The 19,181-nt window shown below is 43.4% G+C and overlaps 1 protein-coding gene across 2 annotated transcripts in view; it reads left to right on the top strand.

Annotated features, from left to right (window-relative positions):
- The first annotated feature begins 3,013 nt into the window (after window positions 1-3,013).
- The window catches only part of elg1 (enhanced level of genomic instability 1), a 204,063-nt gene continuing 187,895 nt past the window's right edge, over window positions 3,014-19,181 (top strand). For both annotated transcript variants that reach the window (XM_067139451.2, XM_067139450.2), the window contains exon 1: window positions 3,014-3,286. The gene's annotated coding sequence lies outside the window, so the exon portion shown is untranslated. The remainder of the gene's footprint in view (window positions 3,287-19,181) is intronic.

Below are 19,181 nucleotides of genomic sequence, written 5' to 3'. Positions count from 1 at the left end.
TCCTACGCCTTTCCTATCCCATCGTCGCCGTAAGACCTATCTGTGTCGCTGCGACTTAAAGCAAATAGCAAAATAAAAAAAAGTACTGCTTACATCCCGCCGCTATTCTCGACCTTCGCTCAACTTCTAAAGACTACACTCGGTTTTGTTCCTTTGCACAGTCATGTGTTGCAATGATAAATGTCAAAACGGAGGGTGTATTTTGTTCATTGCGTTCATTGTTTACATTATATCTGCCGAAAGTATGATGTAAGTATAAACTATTCACCTGTCCCCTCGGACGATTGTAGGCATACCGTGGCAGTAAAAAAAAAAAAAAATGAAATGGCGTATGGCTTTTAGTGCCGGGAGATCCAAGACGGGTTCGGCTCGCCAGGTGCAGGTCTTTTGATTTGACGCCCATAAACGACCTGCGCGTCGTGATGAGGATGAAATGATGATGAAGCAACACATACACCCAGCCCCCGTGCCAGAGAAATTAACCAACGACAGTTAAAATTACCGACCCTGCCGGGAATCGAACCCGGGAGCCCTGTGACCATATCCAACACTCTAAACATTTAGCCATGGAGCCGGACTCCTTGACAGTGATTTTAAATAATAATAATGTTATGAGAGGGATCCCTTCATTTTTCTCTCTGATTAGTGTTATATAAAGGATGTTTGCCTAGTTGTCCTTCCTCTTTAAACAATAATCACCACCACCACCACCACTTTTATGTCCAACTACGTTCATTTTTATGGATTTCGGAGATGCTGAGGTGCCGGAATTTAGTCATCCAGGAGTTCTTTCATGTGCCAGCAATTCTACTGACACGAGGCTGACGTATCTGAGCACCTTCATATACCACCGGACTAAACCAGTATCGAACCTGCCAAGTTGGGCTGAAGGCCAGATAAGCTATGCTATCATTATTAGAAAATAGGACATATTCAGTGGAGTGTGTGAGAGAAGCCGTGAACGGATATTTTTGTACTTTATTATGCGTATATGGTTGTAGTATTATCTTTCGCAAGTCATCATCAAATTCAGATGATTTATTTTGATCACTCGTTAAGAATATTTATATCGTACCGGTCCATCGCAATCCCATAAAACCTCTCCGACCACTTGTACATATTATGCTCCATCCATCCAAGAGCGGGCGAGAGAGCGAACGTGTGATGTCATGCTGTCATCGAGTCTTCGCAAGCGAAACGAGCCCGAGCCTGGACTCGAAAGAGTCGAGTACCGCGATTCCAGGCATCACTCGCGCACATCACTAGTGTCAAGCATAAAGGTCCACTTGTTTGTTCACTGCGATATGACCGTGAGAGACGAAAGTTTATGATTTGTGAAAGTATTCGTGATTTGTACATAGCTGTAAATAGTGTGAATATCTGGTTCATTACAGTAATGTTTTTGCACGTAATACGTACCGGTAAGCTTAATAGGATACTGAAATGAAAAATCTAGCGCACGATGATGAATTGATAACGGCAGTGTTTTCTGAATTAGACAGAGAACTACTCTCTTTAAGAGACATTAGTGGTAATGTATTTCGTGAATGAAATTACCCGGCCAATACATGCATCAAAGAGAAATATTATGACCGACAATTGGTTTACCTCAATTCGTCTGGCTGATTCTCTGCATGGCGACCATAACCTGACAATCATTGGAACAATGAGAAAAGGCTAGCCATAGATACCACCAGAGATGAAAACAGTCAAGGGAAGAAAGCTTGGGTCCTCCATGTTTTGTTATGATGGTATAAAAACAATGGTATCCTATACAGGAAAACCAAACAAGAATGTAATCATCCTTTCTACATGCCATGAAATAGGAACAATAGCAGCCAGTCGGAAAAAGATATGGCAGAAGACTACAATTGGACTAAAGGTGCCGTGGACACTCTCGATGAAATGTCAGCATTGATGTCCTCTTCAAGAAAAACGAGATGGCCAATGTGTATCTTTTATAGTATGATTAATACATCACTTGCCAATGGATACATTATTTATGTGCATAAGATGGTTCAAAAAGGCCAAAAACCACTTTCAAGGCGAGAGTTTTCAAAGGATATATCCAAAATGCTAATGGCTCCAAAGCTGCAAGAGAGACTTCAGACACCAAGTTTGAGGCGCAGCCTAAAGATGACCATTGCTGAAATTCTTGGTAAAGATGGGATTCCCTGAAGAGCCTCAATCAGGTACTGCTGAAAGAAGAAAAGTTTGTGCGTTTTGTCCATCAAAGAAAAGAACCGATTCCTTTGTAAGACATGCCGAAGCACATTTGTCTTGATCACCAGGCAAGACAGTGCATTGAATGTGCCTATTGAAGAAAAACTGATCAGAGTGTATTGTCATTACTACGTGTGGTAGTTTTAAGTTTAATATTCTGTATTTTGTGTAAAATGTTGGGTTTATGCTTATTAAAGTACTTTTCTTTTTGGTAGTCTGACAGACGAAAGTTTATGATTCGTGTTACCCTGGAGGGACTTTATGATTCTAGGGTTAATGTGAAATAATTATCAAGAACATTTTCATTGTTAATTATATGATATTAGGATATCTTGGCACGGTTTATTATAACCAACAAAAGTGTAGGGACCTTTGATTAATTATCTCAATTAATATTCAATTTTGCTTGTCATCCAGTTGTGTTGCTATTCTGATTAACTTGTCAATTAATAATTTGTTAGAAAGATGATTTTAATAAACAGAACATCCTTCCAAAATATAATAATTCTCGATATTTTTATTTATAAACTAAGATTTAGAATAATTCCGATAGTTGTAAGATATAATTATATTTTAGACTTCGATAATACTATAGCTCAATAATTAAAACTGTGACCGGTGCTCTCAGAACCTTCACGCCCATGAGTGGAATTTCCTAATCCCCCTTGACACCAGACGAGGTATATCATAATAATACATTTTTCGAACCCTCAGTTAGCGCCCCATGAAAGGTCACATTACCTTGTTGAAGAAATTTTGCTGCTTATCGTTGGCGACGCTATATCCGAATTTCCGCGCGGGAAGAGAGTGATATTGTGATGTGTATTATGCACGAATAAATGATAATTAATCATCTTCACAGGGTGGCTTAATGTGTTATTGAAAGTGAGTGGGCATGGATATTTGTGATAATATTGACAGTATTTTTCTTTTGTTACTTCAGTTCATCTCCTGAGTGTATTATAAATAACCCACATTGGGCTAATCGAAGTTTTTAATAAGCTATGCACATTATTTGGTATTGGTTTGCACTGAACGGATTTATCACGTATTCTTTCTGTTGGTAAGTAACTCCATTGAAAGTAAGTTAAAATTATGTGTTACGAACTTAAGTGCATTTTTTTGAGTTTAAGATGTCCGTTTCCGTTTCACCAGGCAAATGTTGGGGCTGTACCTTAAGGCCACGGCCGCTTCCGCTCATAGGCTTTTCCTATCCCATCGTTGCCATAAGACCTATCTGTGTGTAACGTAAAGCAGATTGTAAAAAAACAAAGAAAAAACAAAAAAACCCGGCCATTCTTACTGATGTTTTGACATTACTGTCGATCATCATCATCAATTCAGCTTTTCCAGCTGATTCAGGGTAGGGGCATATATGGTTCCTCTCTACTTCGTCCTGCCTCTCAACCATTCCTCATCCAACACTGTGTTCCAGTTCCATTGTCGTACGCTTTCCTTCAGAGACCATCCATCATAATCTTGTTCTCCCTTGTCCTCTTTTCCCTGTCGTTTGTCTTTCCATTGCCTGTCCTGGCAGTCTTCTTTCTTCTGCTCTGTTCCAGTTTGTCATTCAGTGTTTGCACATTTAGCTCTTTTCGTATGCCTTCATTTCTACTATTTCCAGTTCCTTGTCTACAAATTTGATATCTCCTTTTCTTTTTCTTTTTTATACTCTGCTAATCACCATTTTCTTGCTCTTCTCTACGTTGATCTTTAATCCCCATTGTTCGATCCTTGTATTCGGTACTTTCAGCTGACGTACCTCCTCATGTTCTCCCCAGATCACATCATCTGCAAGCGTAATTACATTAATTCTTTCCCCTCTATAATCTCCCCTTGCTGCCTTTACAGTGTTATCAATCACCATTATGAACAGTAAAGTTGACAGCACACTTCCTTGTCTTTGCACACTGTCAATTCACCATTCTGTTCTACCCACTGTTGTCTTCGCAGAGCCGTAACAGTTATCGTATATTTCTTTTATCATTGTTATTAGTTCCTTGCCAATATCTGTGTATGTCAGGTTTTCCAAAACTTTTGATCTGGGGATACTGTCGTATGCCTCTTCGAAGTCTATGAAAGTCATCTTTCCAGTTATCCAAGGTGTTTTCCATGACCTGTCTCGGAATGAAAATGGACTCTACTGTCGACCTTCCACTTCGGAATCCAAATTGTTCCTCTTGTAACCAAGTTTCCATCTTTTCTCTAATTCTTCTTTCCAATATCCTTTCCATTATCTTGGCAACATGGGAGAGGACGGCGATTCCTCAATATTTACTGCACATCTTATCTCCTTTGTTGATTATTGGTATTATAACCCCCCTTTCCCAATCCTAGGGAACTTTTTGTTGTCTGCATTCACACTTGAGTATTCAATAACTCCACCGGAGTCCTGCTTTTCCTCCAGCCTTCATCATTTCTTAGGCTCGTTCTCATGGCGGGCTTTGTTGACATTTAAGTGCTACAGGCTGTGACAATGGCTTCGTAGGCGTTGCTACAGCTAGCAGTAGGAATACGAACGAATCTACACGAGGATGTAACAGGCTGTTGAACCGTGTCCGCACTATCTTTTGCCTGTGTACTGTGTTTAGTTCCTCATTGAATAAATCACTTTTGTTGCATTACTAGCTATGTTTGATATGAGAAATATATCTGTGAAATCGAACAACGTCCACCTTTGTATAATGTTCAGGCCAAAGACTACAGCAGTCACAAAATGAAAGCAAAGTGTTGGATTGAGATTGCCAAAGCAATGTATGATGGAGTGTCGTACCCCTTGCTATGAAGGATATGAGAGGTAAGATTGTTTTCTTTAGAAATTTTAATGAATATATGAGAGAGTTTGCAGGCCCAGCAGTCTATGGGTAGTGTACTCGGAGGTCCCAAGTTTGATTCCCAGTTAGGTCATTTCATCTCTCTGTAACTCCTCTAATGAGGTTGACATCAGAAAGGCATTCGGCCACAAAAATTAGCCACATAGAAACTCATCTTGCCTAATCTCCGACCGTATTGAAACGGGAATAATGAGCGGTAATTCATTCATTGTGAAAGGATTCTTACATACTTTACTTACTTTTTAAACGTGTGATTGTACAGTATATTTTAATAATGATGTTATTGGCTTTACGTCCCACTAACTACTTTTACGGTTTTTGGAGATGCCGGAATTTAGTCCCGCTGGAGTTCTTTTACGTGCCAGTAAATCTACTGACACAAGGCTGACGTATTTGAGTGTTTTCAAATAACACCGAACTGAGCCAGGATCGAACCTGCCAAGTTGGGGTCAGGAGGCGAGCGCCTCAACCATCTGAAACACTTAGCCTGGCCCAGTATATTTTTGAGTGTGAACATTCATTATTAAGGTATAAAAGGATATTTTCATTCCTGACATATCTTGACGTAAACAACTGAAAACGCAGTAATGGCCTATATTTCTGCAAAAATTCTTACAGCAGAACCTTTGTTGTCTGAAAGAGGTAGCATCCGGGAGATAGTGGGTTTGAATCCTACTGTTGGCAGCCCTGAATATGGTTTTCTGTGGTTTCTCATTTTCACTCCAGGCAAATGCTGGGGCTGTACCTTAATTAAGGCCACGACCGCTTCCTTCCCACTCCTATCCCATCGTCACCATAAGACGTATCTGTGTCGGCGTGACGTAAAGCAAATTGAAATACTGGAAGGGGGTGTTGTATTTCAGGATAATAATTGAAACGTCATTTTTAGAGGTTAAGTATCTCTTTAAAAAAAAAAAAAAATGTTTAGATGAAAGAAAATGAAGACAATAGGCTACATACACTTAGTGGCCAAAAGTCACAGGAAGAGGTGTGCCAATAGAAAATATGCCGTGTGTGACCCGTGAGCATTGTGGCTAGCTGCGGCATAGCTGAGCAGTCTGTCACAGACACCATTGTCGTGAAGGTGGCAACACATCGCGAGTTAACAGACTTTGAACGTGGGATGATCATCGGCGCACAGTGCATTGGTCATAAGCATTGCAGAGATTATACGCAAATTCAGGTTTCTGAAGTTAACAGTGTCGAGGGTGGTTCTTCAACATCACAGGGAGAATGTTACCACCCGCGTAAACCGTAAACATCACGGGTGTTTAACGAATGGACATCACGTTGCCTCATCAGAACCATAGTGGGCGCTCGACGGGCTACTGTGAGTCAGATCACTGCCCAGGACTCTAAGGAGGCAACTGTACCGCATTGGCTTCACCAGCCAACTCGTGTCGCTTTGCTGACACCTCGACATACAGCTCAACGACTTGCATGGGCCTGCGAACATTGGCAATGAACCATGGAACAGTGGCAGCGTGTGGTATGGTCCGATGAATCCCGGTTCCAGTTGTATCGAGCTGATGGGTGCATGAGAGTGTGGCGTATGCCTCATGAACAGATGTGCCAACTCCCCTGATTTATAATACCAATATAAATGGTCCATTATTGGACATTATTGGACATCTATATCATCTATATCCCCTGATTTAAGCGGGAGACTCCCTATTTTTGGTCCTTCTTCTCGCCTGATTGCAGAGACTTGTCTCCCAATTTTGAGAACAGATTTAGTGTTTCCTTATTTTTTTGATAATCCCAGGTTTCCTCGTAATTTAAGTAGCTGGAGAGTACTGATGTTCAGTGGGCACTGGCAAGAAAGATGCAATCAGCTGGTGGTGGTCTTAAATATGACAGAATCTCTAACATAATGCTTGTTATTTTATCATTTCCACATAGCAATGCTGTCTGTGAGAGTATTTATTAGCATATTTACAAGGACAGGAACTCAATTCAGATCAAAGCTTCCCTAAAAAGAATTCTGGAAAAAAATTAAACATTAAAAACCCGTTTAACGAGGCTGGTGCTTTCAGCATAAATCTAGCTCAGAAATTTATGAATAGGCCTAAGGCATTTACAGTGAAGACTCATGTGTTGTAAAGCTCAGATACATGCGATATTTCATTATTTGTAAGTAATAAGTAAATAAATTAATCAATCAGAGAAATTATATAATTGAGTAGTATAATCTGTTAAATATTCTTAAAAATTACGTCATCAGTGAAGTGTCGTAACATGTCGAGATATGCTGCAAAAACATCTTCTGATTTTTTACTTTTGAAACTTGGAACGTCTGCATGAAGCTATAGATCCTGCGCGTCGACAAGGTATCACATGTAAAAAGGTTTTGCCCAGGCGGGAGGTGGCTCGGTTCTGGTCTGGGGCATCCTCATGGTCGCAATTAGGTCGCAATATCTGGCTGCAGGGAGTGCTGACTGGTGCACATCATGCGGACATTCTTTCAGACCTTCTGCATCCCTTTCTGGACCTAGAGTACCTTGATGGAGATGCCATGTTTCAAAAGGACAATGCGCCATGTCACCGCTCTGTAGTGGCATGCAGGTGGTTGGGGGAGCACTCCAGTGAAGTTACGACCATGGATTGGGCCTCCGAATCTCCCAATCTTAATCCAGTCGAGCATTTATGGGATGTTGTCGATGCTGGTGTACGCTCCAGGAATCCTGCACCTACTACACAAGACCATTTGTGGGTAGTAGTGCAAGATGCATAGGTCCAGATCCTTCAGAACGATTCCAACACCTTGTAGAGTTGATGGCTCGCTGTATTGCTGCTGTTTTGAACGCTCGCGGAGGAGCAACTCATTATTAACATCACATTCGGTGTCTTCCCATGACTTTTGGCCACTCAGTATATATAATACATTGTTGCAATGTATTTTAATACTGGACCCCGAAGTACTCAACTGTAACTTATTTACAAAACAAAACTATGTTCGATAGTGCATGTACTGTAAACATACGGTAGGCCCTACAATAATTTTTCTGAAAAGTCTTCTATTTTCTTTCCCATCGTTTGCTAGCTGCTTTGTCACATCCCTGTTTCATTAGCTTTGGTTTCTCACATCTTTCGACAAATCATAATGCTATCTGAAAATATAAAAAAACTTTGTGAGAAAACTTGTATCCTATGCAGCCTAGTTTAACTAGCCTTTTTAAAACTGCTTAAAAACTGCATTTAAAACTCGTACTTCAGAGGCATTGAATATCTCGTTTTGCGGTGTCTTGGCTAGTGTTTTTTGCTACGTTATCTTCCTTGTCTGTTGCGTTGTTGTCATGCAGTTCATGGATTACCATGTCAATAATGTCTTGTTCATTGAAATCAAGTTCTGAGTCATCATCATTTACCCATTTACTTATTACACCTTTGTTGATCTCTTTATGTCCTGATATTTGTACAATTAGGTCTGCAAGATTTTCGTCTTTCTTGGTGTCGCCCTCAAGTAAAATCTGGTCAACAAGTTTATTCTAACACATTTGTAGGGTTGACGACTTGACTATCTCCCAGGATTAAGCACTCCGGTATAGCCTCCTACATTTTTCATGTTTATGCTTTTCAAGATTTCAAGAACACTTTTTGATTTATTTTTCTCTTGCAACATGTATCTAAGAAAGAACGACTGATAGTGCCTATTTGAAACATTCTATTATGCTTTGATCTAGGGGCTGGATGGGACTTGTTACATCTGCAGGCAAAAACTGAACAATAATATCACCATTCTGCAGACTCTGTGGGTGTGCAGGTGCAATATCATTTTACAACACTGCTTTTCTGGGAAGGTTTTTAGACTCAACACTGGGGACAAATTCATCTCTAAATCATTCAGTGACCGAGCTCGATAGCTGCAGTCGTTTAAATGTGGCCACTATCCAGTATTCGGGAGATAGTGGGTTCGAACCCCGCTGTCGGCGGCCCTGAAGATGGTTTTCCGTGGCCATGGCTGCTTCCTTCCCAGTCCTAGCCCATTCCTGTCCCATATCTGTGTCGGTGCAACGTAAATCAAATAGCAAAAAAAAAAACCTATTCAGTGAACAAGGCATAGGGCATCCAGAAACTGTTTTGGTTTTGATAAAAGGAAGAGCATTTGCCAAAGTATCTTTCAAAGCCCTAAGTTTTTAAAATTTTCTTATGTACTTAGGCTGAAATCAGTGAGTTCCAAAAGCATTACTGCAGAGCAAAACTGTCACTCTTTGTTCATTTTGCACCCAGGACCACACTTTACATTTCTTGAAGCAAGTGATATTTTGGTTAACATTTTAAAATTCAGACCTGTCTCATCTGCTTTGAAAATGTGATCTTTACTGTATCCTCACAGAAATTCATAAATGTTGATATTGAAAATGTCTGCAGGATCAATATTGGCAGATAACTTTTCCCCACAAACATTTACTTGATGCACGCCCTACCGATTTTTTCACTTCTCTAGCCATTCTGCTCTGGCATTAAATACTTCACCCTCTTCGCCTGTGAATAACTGGTCCTGATAATATTATTCCCTTCTCTCTGTTGCGTGCACCATAAAAACACGACCTCATTAATTTTATCATTTTAACAAGTCTTCATGGTTTTCTTGTTAGGCATTTTTGATGCATGCTCTTCAGACTTATTTTTCATTTTCATCCAGTCAGAAACTGTGGAAACACCAACAGCATAATCGGCTGCCAAAGTACGCAAAATTTCACCATTTTAATTCTCTGAACTGCTTCTAACTTTTCTTCTCTCTTTATAATGACCTTTTCCCGCTTGGTTGACATTAGGCACAGTAAAAAACTTCATTTAAATGTCCGATCACCACCACACACACTCTGATATTGTACTACTGCGTAACTGATGTCAACAAAGGAGAGAGCCAAAGTGATCTGTGTTGGCATGTGCAGTGGCAGACAAGGTCAAATTCCATGCATTTCGTTACTGATCCACCTTGTCTACAAGGGTTCGTAGTAGGGTGGGGACTTTACTCTCCTCACTTGCTTTCTATTTCATGCAAAGGTATTCCATTTGCTTGAAACACAACTTATAAATATAAAATAACAAATGATTTTTCTTCAATTCGTTTTTGTAATTTAACCAATTTTTTTCCCCCCTCTGACCGTTCATGTTAAACAGTATTTCCGCTAAAAGTGTTTCAGATAAAGGAGGTTTTACTATTGTTACTGTCCAGTATGTGCTAGTAAAAACTGATGGTCTCTTTATCCAAGGGTGCAGAAATCCCGGGTGCCAGGTCGCCGCAGTGACTGTATTTTTGCTACTGGCTGCTAAGTTTCGGTCCCCCGAAATAATGTGCTTTCCATTTTTTCATGTTTTCTTTCTTCTGCTAACCATCAGTCTGCAACAAAAGTCCCAGAACATATGACGTTATGTCACCGAACAAGCTTAAAACCACTCCACGATCTTGAAAATGACTGCGAGACCAAAGAGAAAAAATATATATTTCTCGGCACAGGACTATCGATGTATATTAATAAACTGGAAAATTAGCACTAATGATAGTGAGGATCATAATGCAGCAGAGCCTCTGATGGAAGAATTGAGAACTAATTACTTCATAGTCACATCTAGGCAAAAGTAATATTAATCTGTGGTATGGTATTACATTTCAATTATCTACGCGTGTCTTTGGTATTATTTAAGTTTTAAGAAATTCAGGAGTTAGCCCTATAGGCCTACATCATAAATCTAGTGTTTGTATGGGTGTTTAATATTGTGCTAGCCTTCAAACATGAAAAGCAATAAGAAACAGAAGTGTGATGACTAATGAAACGAGCCTAAGTTGACACAATTCTTCACAACTCTCATACATATTAAGCGGGTAATTGGAGAAAACAAAGACACAGAAAAGAAGACTGATTCTTCCATAATCAGCAAAGGATTTCAGGCTTTTGATCAGCAAGAGAGCCTGTAAATGGTTAGGCCTAAACCTGAAGTTGGTAAATCTTGTGTTTTGTTTACAAATTCCTCAGATCAGTCTTCAAAAGTAGTAACGGGTTTTATAGGGTAATTTAAACTAGAAACATTTAAGAAACATAATAAATCTTAACAACTCAGAAACTGTGTGGCAGCTTGTAATACAACATTGTTTCTGGAAACAACGCCCCTGACCATGTGTGTAAAGAAAATGGATTTTAACAGGTTTAACAGTCTGAAGAAGCTTTTCAACATTGCATATTACATTACAGAGATCAAGAAGCCAACCACAGATTTTTCTGGATTATGGAACTGAATTAGAAGGTCAAATAGGTTTTTTGGCTTCTCTGAAATGTCATTAAGATTATGATTCAGGTTAAAATATTGATCTATATGTATGAAGCAGCTTTCAGTAATGTTGAGGGGTCGTTTGTTGATAATTTTGAGATCCCATTTTTAGAAACATCAAACCAACAAGTCATAATTCAGTTTTTCATAATATTCACAGCACCTTTCTTCAGCAGCCATCTCTTTTCCCACATTTTTCGGCCCCGCCTTAATTCCCCACTTCCCCTCCACCCCCCTCTCCCCTTCCCTGCCTCTCTCCTTGCCCCGCCCCTTCATTTTCCGTTGAATCTCACAACCGTTAGTATGAGGCACACAACAATAGGCCATGCACCACATGCCGCAATGAGAGGTAAGTTTCATACAGGGTCTTTATTGATGCTGCCGGGCTGAGTGGCTCAGACGGTTAAGGCGCTGGCCTTCTAACCCCAACTTGGCAGGTTCGATCCTGGCTCAGTCCGGTGGTATTTGAAGGTGCTCACATACGACAGCCCCATGTCGGTAGATTTACTGGCATGTAAAAGAACTCATGCGGGACTAAATTCCGGCACCTCGGCGTCTCCGAAGACCTTAAAAAGTAGTTAGTGGGACGTAAAGCAAGTAACATTATTATTATTATTATTTATTTATGCTTGGCAAGGATTTTCTCGCTCGACCTTGGCCGCCAGTGATGGTTCAGTTGCCGGCTACCGCGCGTATTTACGGCAGTATATGGTGCTCAAAATCATTATCGTGCATTTTATTCACCATGTTTACAGTTTATGCTCAAAATCATTATCATGCATTATCATGCATTTTACTCACCATTTTTACAGTTTATGGTGAAAATGTTCCCCATTTGCTGCCAAACATACTCGGCATCTCCTAATGAAGTTTTCGGTTATTCTACCAAGTTCTTCGGTACTGATGGATGCAATTGCAGCTCTTATATTGTCTTTAAGTTCATCTAGTGGGTGAGGGTTGTTCCCATAAACTACATTTTTTAACATTCCCCACAAATAAAAATCGCATGCCATTAAAACTGGGCTACGAGGGGGCCACAGATTTTTACTTATGATCCTAGTACCAAACACGCTTCAGTAAGAAGATAACGACCTTTACGTCTATTTTTATTGTTTACTGAACCTGTACGTTTGAATCTCTTGGCCAGTTGTTTTATTGTCCGATTGATAGGAATAGGTCTCCCTGGAAATTTCTCTTGAAACTTTTGTCTTGTCCTAGCGCACGATTTTCTGCACTTAATGTAAGTAATGTGCAGATATACACGTTCACGTAACGAATATTTCACATACAGTACATTACAGCACTATACACAATCACAATAAAACACTATACAGTACGCAGTAGCTTCATTGAACACCCTACTATCTCGGAGCTCAGCTCTCGGCAATTGCAGGAAGTGCCGGAAACTGTGCGGGGCCAAACGGCAAGTAGCGGCTTGTCATCTGTGGCCAAGGTCGAGCGAGAAAGTCCTTGCCACCTGTGCCATTTGACTAACACACTCTCTCTTTCATTTCATTAATTTTAATTTTATCTATCATTTATTCAGGTTAACCTCAGGGATACCACAATGAATTGCAAATTTATACCAGCCACAAATTAAAGAATGTGTCAGTTTTAACCATATCTTCATGTCCAACAGCATTTCAGCATGATTTTAACAAGCACTACGAGAACATTTCATTTTATTTACGCTTGTTGATGTGGAAACACCATCTAACAGCTCTGCGTCAGCTGGTGGTTATTTACAGTGACATCCAGTGGCTTGCATACTGCTAACACCACTCAGGTAGATTTGGTGATTGATGATCAGACTACAGAATCAACATTTACCAGTTCCCGTTTTGCAATTGAAATTGTAATGATTAACAGTGATGGAACTAATAGCTCTATGAATATTAATGCAAAAAAGAGTCTGGATGATGAGCAAACTCTAGATGCTAAGAATTTAGAGCTTAATTTATTATTTTTCAAATTTTACACATAGTTCCTCCCAGATTTTAATGTCAGTTGAATGTCTGTACATTTGTTTTTATGTCAGTTGTGTGTTTGTACCTTTGTTTAGTTATTAGGTGTATTACATTAAGGCTGAAGATAGCCAGCCAAGGCCGAAACTAGTCCCTAGTTTAGTAATGTAATTCAGAAACATTGCATATTATAGTATTGAAAGGTGGACCATTACGACATTAATTTAATAATTATTATTGTGATCACAATTCCATACGGATCAAAACCATGAAGTTTATATCCCATGATTCCTTCCCACTCCTAGGCCGTTCCTATCCCATCGTCACCGAAAAACCTATCTGTGACGGGGCAACGTAAAACAAATTCTAAAAAAAAATTCCTATCTGTGTCGGTGTGATGTAAGGCCAGTTGTAAGAAAAAAAAAGGCCCAAGCGAAACATATTTACAAATTGATAACTTGGTCTAAGGTGTAAATAATTGAATAACTAACTTTCTTCAGATCTCACAGTTATTTCTGGGATCGCTGGAGTCACCCCGGCTCATTTTGTTTTTGGCCAGGGATTGATTTTAGGCTGGATGCCCTTCCTGACAGCACGTGATTCTTGAGATGAAAATCTTGTCCCAGAATCAAACGGGATTTGAATCTAAGGCTCCCAGGTGTTTAGCCAACAGCTAAGCCACTGAGCTAATACTTGAATGATGGTGCAAAATTTATTAAAAACAAATGTACATTTTAAAATTCATTTTCTACAGTAAATTTGTTAACTGTGTCCATTGAGATATATTTAAAGTTTGCACAGCTTTTATAGGTTGACTTCAATTGCTTTATTTTGCAAATGCTTATTTTCACAGTAGTTGAATTATTGAAAACTCTGGGTATGGCATATCCTTTGCTACACATTTCAAATCATTCCATGGGCATTCATTCAGGTATATTTCAGTATTAGCCTATGTGTCTAATTTTTTAAAATTATTGTGGACTTTGCCATCTGGATGCTTAGTTGTGGCTGAAGCTTCATTTATGGATTTCACAACACTCAAAATGAGAGGTTTTATACAGTTTATTAGCAGATATATATCTTGATTCTTATTGTAATGAGTTGGCGGGGTAATATGATCAATTAACACTAGGCTGGTAGCTTCAATACTAAGATTTATTAGCTAGACACTAACTACACAAGACTACACACAACTTTTGCTCATAACACACACTTACTCAGTTCGCGCGCTCTTTCCCTTCGTTTCTCACTTGTTCTCATACTACACAGTTTTACACTCACACACAAGGTCCCGTGTCGCACGGCTACTCGTTCTCTCCTTCGCCGATTGTCCGCACTGTAGCACACTAGTCTGATAATCACGGCAGTTCACATACTTCACTACACTGGCAGTCGCTCACGACTGAGCCACAACAACTTCTAACTCAGTCTAACTCTCACTAACTCCAGGCAGGTCGTTCCTCTCTTATATACCTGCGCTGGCTCTTCTAGAATTGTCTGGATGCTGGATGGATTCAGGAACGTCGCGAGATGGAACACTCCAGATTAATCGTGGAGTCATTTCCATACTCCTCAGCTACGGGACCGCGAGCGGAAGCGAGTGGGGCTGGCCTAGCATTAAGCACTGCTAGTGATTGGTGCAGTTGAAGCGTAAGGGGTTGGTCTATACGGTGCCGAGCCGAGCCCACTGCCAGTTGACATGGCGGACGCTATGACCATTACACTGCCCCCTCCTCAAGGCTGCTTGTCCCGAGCTGCTCCATGATATGGTGTCAAGCGATTCAGGTGAACTACCATCATCTTCCCTCGGGGAGGCTGCCGGATCCGGTAGACGACGACGTTGATCCTGGTGGCGATTGTATATGGGCCTTCCCATTGTGGCTGCAGTTTAGGTGACTTCCCTTCCGTCCGCACCGGACGGTACAGCCACACTTTGTCACCTTCTTGGAAACCCGCAGAGTTCGCGAGCATGTCGTAGTGGCTTTCATCCTGTCGCTGGTTACGCTTAGATGATGTCGGGCATAATCATGGATGTTGTTAAGCCGATTCACCAACTCCCATGCGTAGTCTGTCACTGGTTGCTGCTGGTCTGGTGCAGACCCGAACATTAGATCGCATGGCAGGCGGAGCTCCCTTTCGAAGACCATGTTGGCAGGTGTCGTGCCAGTTGTCTCGTGGGTGGACGCTCGATAGGCCATCAAGGAGGAGGAGACCCTCTCATCCCAGCCCTTCTGGTGCGCCGAAACCACCTTTCTGAGGTGCTCTTCGACGGTTTTCACAAAACGCTCCACCATACCATCTGACTGAGGGTGGAGAGGCATCGTACATGTCTTCCGCACTCCTAAGCGTTGCAGAACCTCTTGCATCAACCTGGACTCAAAGTTTCTGCCTTGGTCGCTATGAAGTTCCCTCAGCACACCGAATCGACAGAAGAAGTTCTTGACCAAGATGTCGGCCACTGTCGATGCCTCTTGGATTCGGGATGGCATAGACCTCCGGCCACTTTGTGAAGTAGTCCATAGCCAGGAGTAGGTAACGGTTCCCGGCGTAAGATTCGGGGAATTGTCCAGCGACATCAGTGGCGATCCTCTCAAATGGTGCTTCAACGTTGTACTGCATCATTTGTCCCCTACTCCTGGTACGTGGACCCCGGCTCGCTGTGCAGGTGTCACATAGCTGGCACATCCTCTCAACATCGTTCCTCAAGTGCACCCAGTAGTAACGCTGTCGGGCACGATCTAGTGTCTTATTCACTCCCAAGTGGCCGGCAGTAACGCCCGCATGCAACTCGGTCAGCACCTCTTTTCTCATGCTCCTGGGGATTATCAGCTGTGCAATGTGCTTCTTTCCGTCGGTTGATTCCCACGTGTGGGTAAGTACCCCGTCACTAACCATGAGAGACGACCACTGGGCCCAGTACGCCTTATAGGTTGGACTGCGTTCGGTGATGTCTTTCCATTCCGGCCTCTGCCCCGACTCTACTTCTCGTAAGACCAGCCCGATGTCATCGTCCTTCAGCTGCTCCGTCCTGAGGGCGTCTCGATCCCAGCCTTCAGCGGCGGTGGCCCTCACGGCCCGGACGTCCACGATGCCTGCCTGTCTCTCCACTTTCTGGCAGTGTGTACAGTTCGTAGGGCACGGTCTTCTCGATAGAGCGTCGCATTGCAGTGCTTCTTTCCTTGTCGGTGTCGGTGGTAAAGTCGTACTCCTGAAGGCGTTGCACCCAGCGAGCTGTCTGACCTTCCAGGTTTCTGAAGCTTAGGAGCCAGGTCAATGCGGAGTGGTCGATGCGCAGGTGGAAAGGCTGCCCATACAGATACTTGTGGAAGTACTCCAAGGTCTTCACGATGGCCAGCAATTCCTGACACGTCACGCAGTAATTTCTCTCAGCTTTTGACGTCTTGCTGAAATAGGCGATCACCTTCTCTTGGCCGTCTTGCGCTTGTGACAGTACCCCACCAATTCCCACGTCGCTGGCGTCTGTATCGACGATGAACTTCTCCCCAGGCTTGGGATATCCGAGGATGGGTGCAGTACACAGCGACTCCTTCAGCTTCCGGAAGGCAGCCTCCACCTCGCTTGACCATTTGAAAGACCTCCTCTGCTCGGTGAACCGTGTAAGAAGTTTGGAGATGTCTGCGTACCCAGCTATAAATCTGCGGTAATACGTGCAAAGGCCGAGAAAACTCCTTAGTTCTCGCTTGTCCTTCGGCACCGGCCAGTCCCTGTGACAGCTTCTAACTTCTCCGGATCCGTCGCTACTCCCTCCGATGACACGATGTGGCCCAGGTAGCAGACCTCCTTTTGGAACAGCTGGCATTTTCCGGGACTTAACTTTAGGTGAGCTCCACGTAGCCTCTCGAACACTTTCCGCAGGTTCTCCACGTGCTCTTTGAACGTGCGTCCCACTATAATTATGTCGTCCAGGTACATGAGGCAAGCGTCGTGAGTTAGCCCTCTCAGCACGGCCTCCATCAGTCACTCGAAAGTCGCCGGCGCGTTGCAGAGGCAGAAGGGCATCACGGTGAACTGGTAGAGCCCTTGGCCGGTTGAGAATGCCGTCTTCTCCTTGTCTTCCGGATGGAGCGCTACTTGCCAGTATCCATACTTCAAGTCCAGAGTCAAGAACCAGTGGGCTCCAGATAACGTGTCCAGGGTGTCATCTATCCGGGGTAACGGGAAACAGTCATTCGTCGTGACGTCGTTCAACTTCCGGTAATCGACGCAGAAACGGAGTTCGCCGTTCTTTTTCTTCACCAGGATGACTGGCGATAACCACGGGCTGTTCGACTCCTCGATAACTCCCTGCTGCTTCATGTCGTCTAGCATCTGGTCGATTTCCACCTTCTTCGCCTGGGGTACTCTACGAGGTGGCTTTTGAATTGGAGCGGCATCGCCGGTGTTAATGCGATGGTACACTCTGTCCGTCTTTCTGTAGTCACGTCCGGTAGCAGTGAAAATGTCCTGAAACTCGTGGATTAGTTCCTTAAACTCCCTGAGCTGTCTCGCCTCTAAATGTTTCCAGGCGTCGGATATAATCTTCTGGAGCTTATCCAATCCTTCGCCTGCTTCCAGGGTCTGTGCGTCTTCGTCGTCCACCGGCACGACGTACGTGACTGGTTCACAAGTCCCAAGCTCGGTCCCGCTGGGTACCCTCTGCTCCCGCGACGTCGAATTCAATATTCGTACCAGTAGGAACGAGCGTCCTGGCCAGGTAGAGTCCTTGATCGGTGGTCGGCGAACCGGTTTCCACGAGCACGCTGTCCCCTTGTATGGGTTCCTCTAACCGTGCCGTAACCATCACATTGCTGTTGGCTGGTATAACTTCGTTGCTGGACAACTTTAACCGCGCTACTCGAGATTGCGTCCCTGGGCCGTCCTTGTTTGCCGAGCCACAATACACGTCATCCCACGTCGACAGTCGCCTCGTATTTCCGTAGCACGTCTAGGCCGAGGATGACCTCATCCGTGATGGCGGCGACGAAGGCCCAGACTCGTAGGCGTCATTGTCCCAGCGTTAGTTGAAGTAGCGCCTCCTTCAAGACAGGGATGGTGTCTCCTGAGGCCATCCGCAGCAGATAAGGGCGGTGGGGTTCCCTCTCTGGCTGTCCCTAGCGATGTCAGGCCTGGCGATGGTCAATGCCGCCCGCGTGTCTATCGTGACTCGGCACGGCCCATCTCCAAGCCATCCGTCGGCGATCAAGCTGTCGTCGCTCTGCTCTGTGACCACATTTAGCGTGAAACGAGGGGGCGGTACTGACGGTGCTGACGAGCCCCTCTCCTTGTCGGCCCTTGCTTGTTTTCCTGATCAGGGGCCGCCTCCATACGGCAGTTCCTCCGCAGGTGGGCACGCTCGCCGCAATTCCAACAGGTGATCTCGTTGGTGCGTCGGCTTCTCAACGGCGGTGTGCATCATTTTCCCGTAACGGCGCGGGTCTCCGGCGCGTCCTCGCTTCTCACGGCTCGTATTCTTGGTGACGGTGCCACTGTTCCCTTCACTGCCTCCACCCTCAGGGCTAATGTCAGGGCCTCTCTGAGGTCATGCTCCCCGCTGAGCATCAGCTTTTGACAGATCTCAGCATCGCGGAGCCCATCAATGAATGTGTAGGCTGCCTCCCGCTGAATGTGGTCCAGAGGCAGCCCATCCAGAGTCTTGTGGGCTAGCTGCTCCACATCTTGCGCGAATTCTTGCAGCGTCTCATTAGCACGCTGGGTCCTCTTCCTTAGCTGGACTCGGTAGGTGGCTGCCAGCTGGTGGTCACCGTATCGGCTGTCGAGCACTCTAACGATATCCTCGTAAGTAGCACCCGGCTGAAGGCTGTGTAGTACTTCCGCTGCTGGTCCTTGCAGTCCTCCGATGTCCAACCGTTGTGCCCGCACACGGTCT

This window comes from Anabrus simplex, chromosome 2, assembly GCF_040414725.1.
Source record: "Anabrus simplex isolate iqAnaSimp1 chromosome 2, ASM4041472v1, whole genome shotgun sequence".
NCBI classification, from domain to species: domain Eukaryota; kingdom Metazoa; phylum Arthropoda; class Insecta; order Orthoptera; family Tettigoniidae; genus Anabrus; species Anabrus simplex.
Note: the sequence above shows the minus strand (reverse complement) of the source record. Positions and strands in the feature narration are given on the sequence as shown.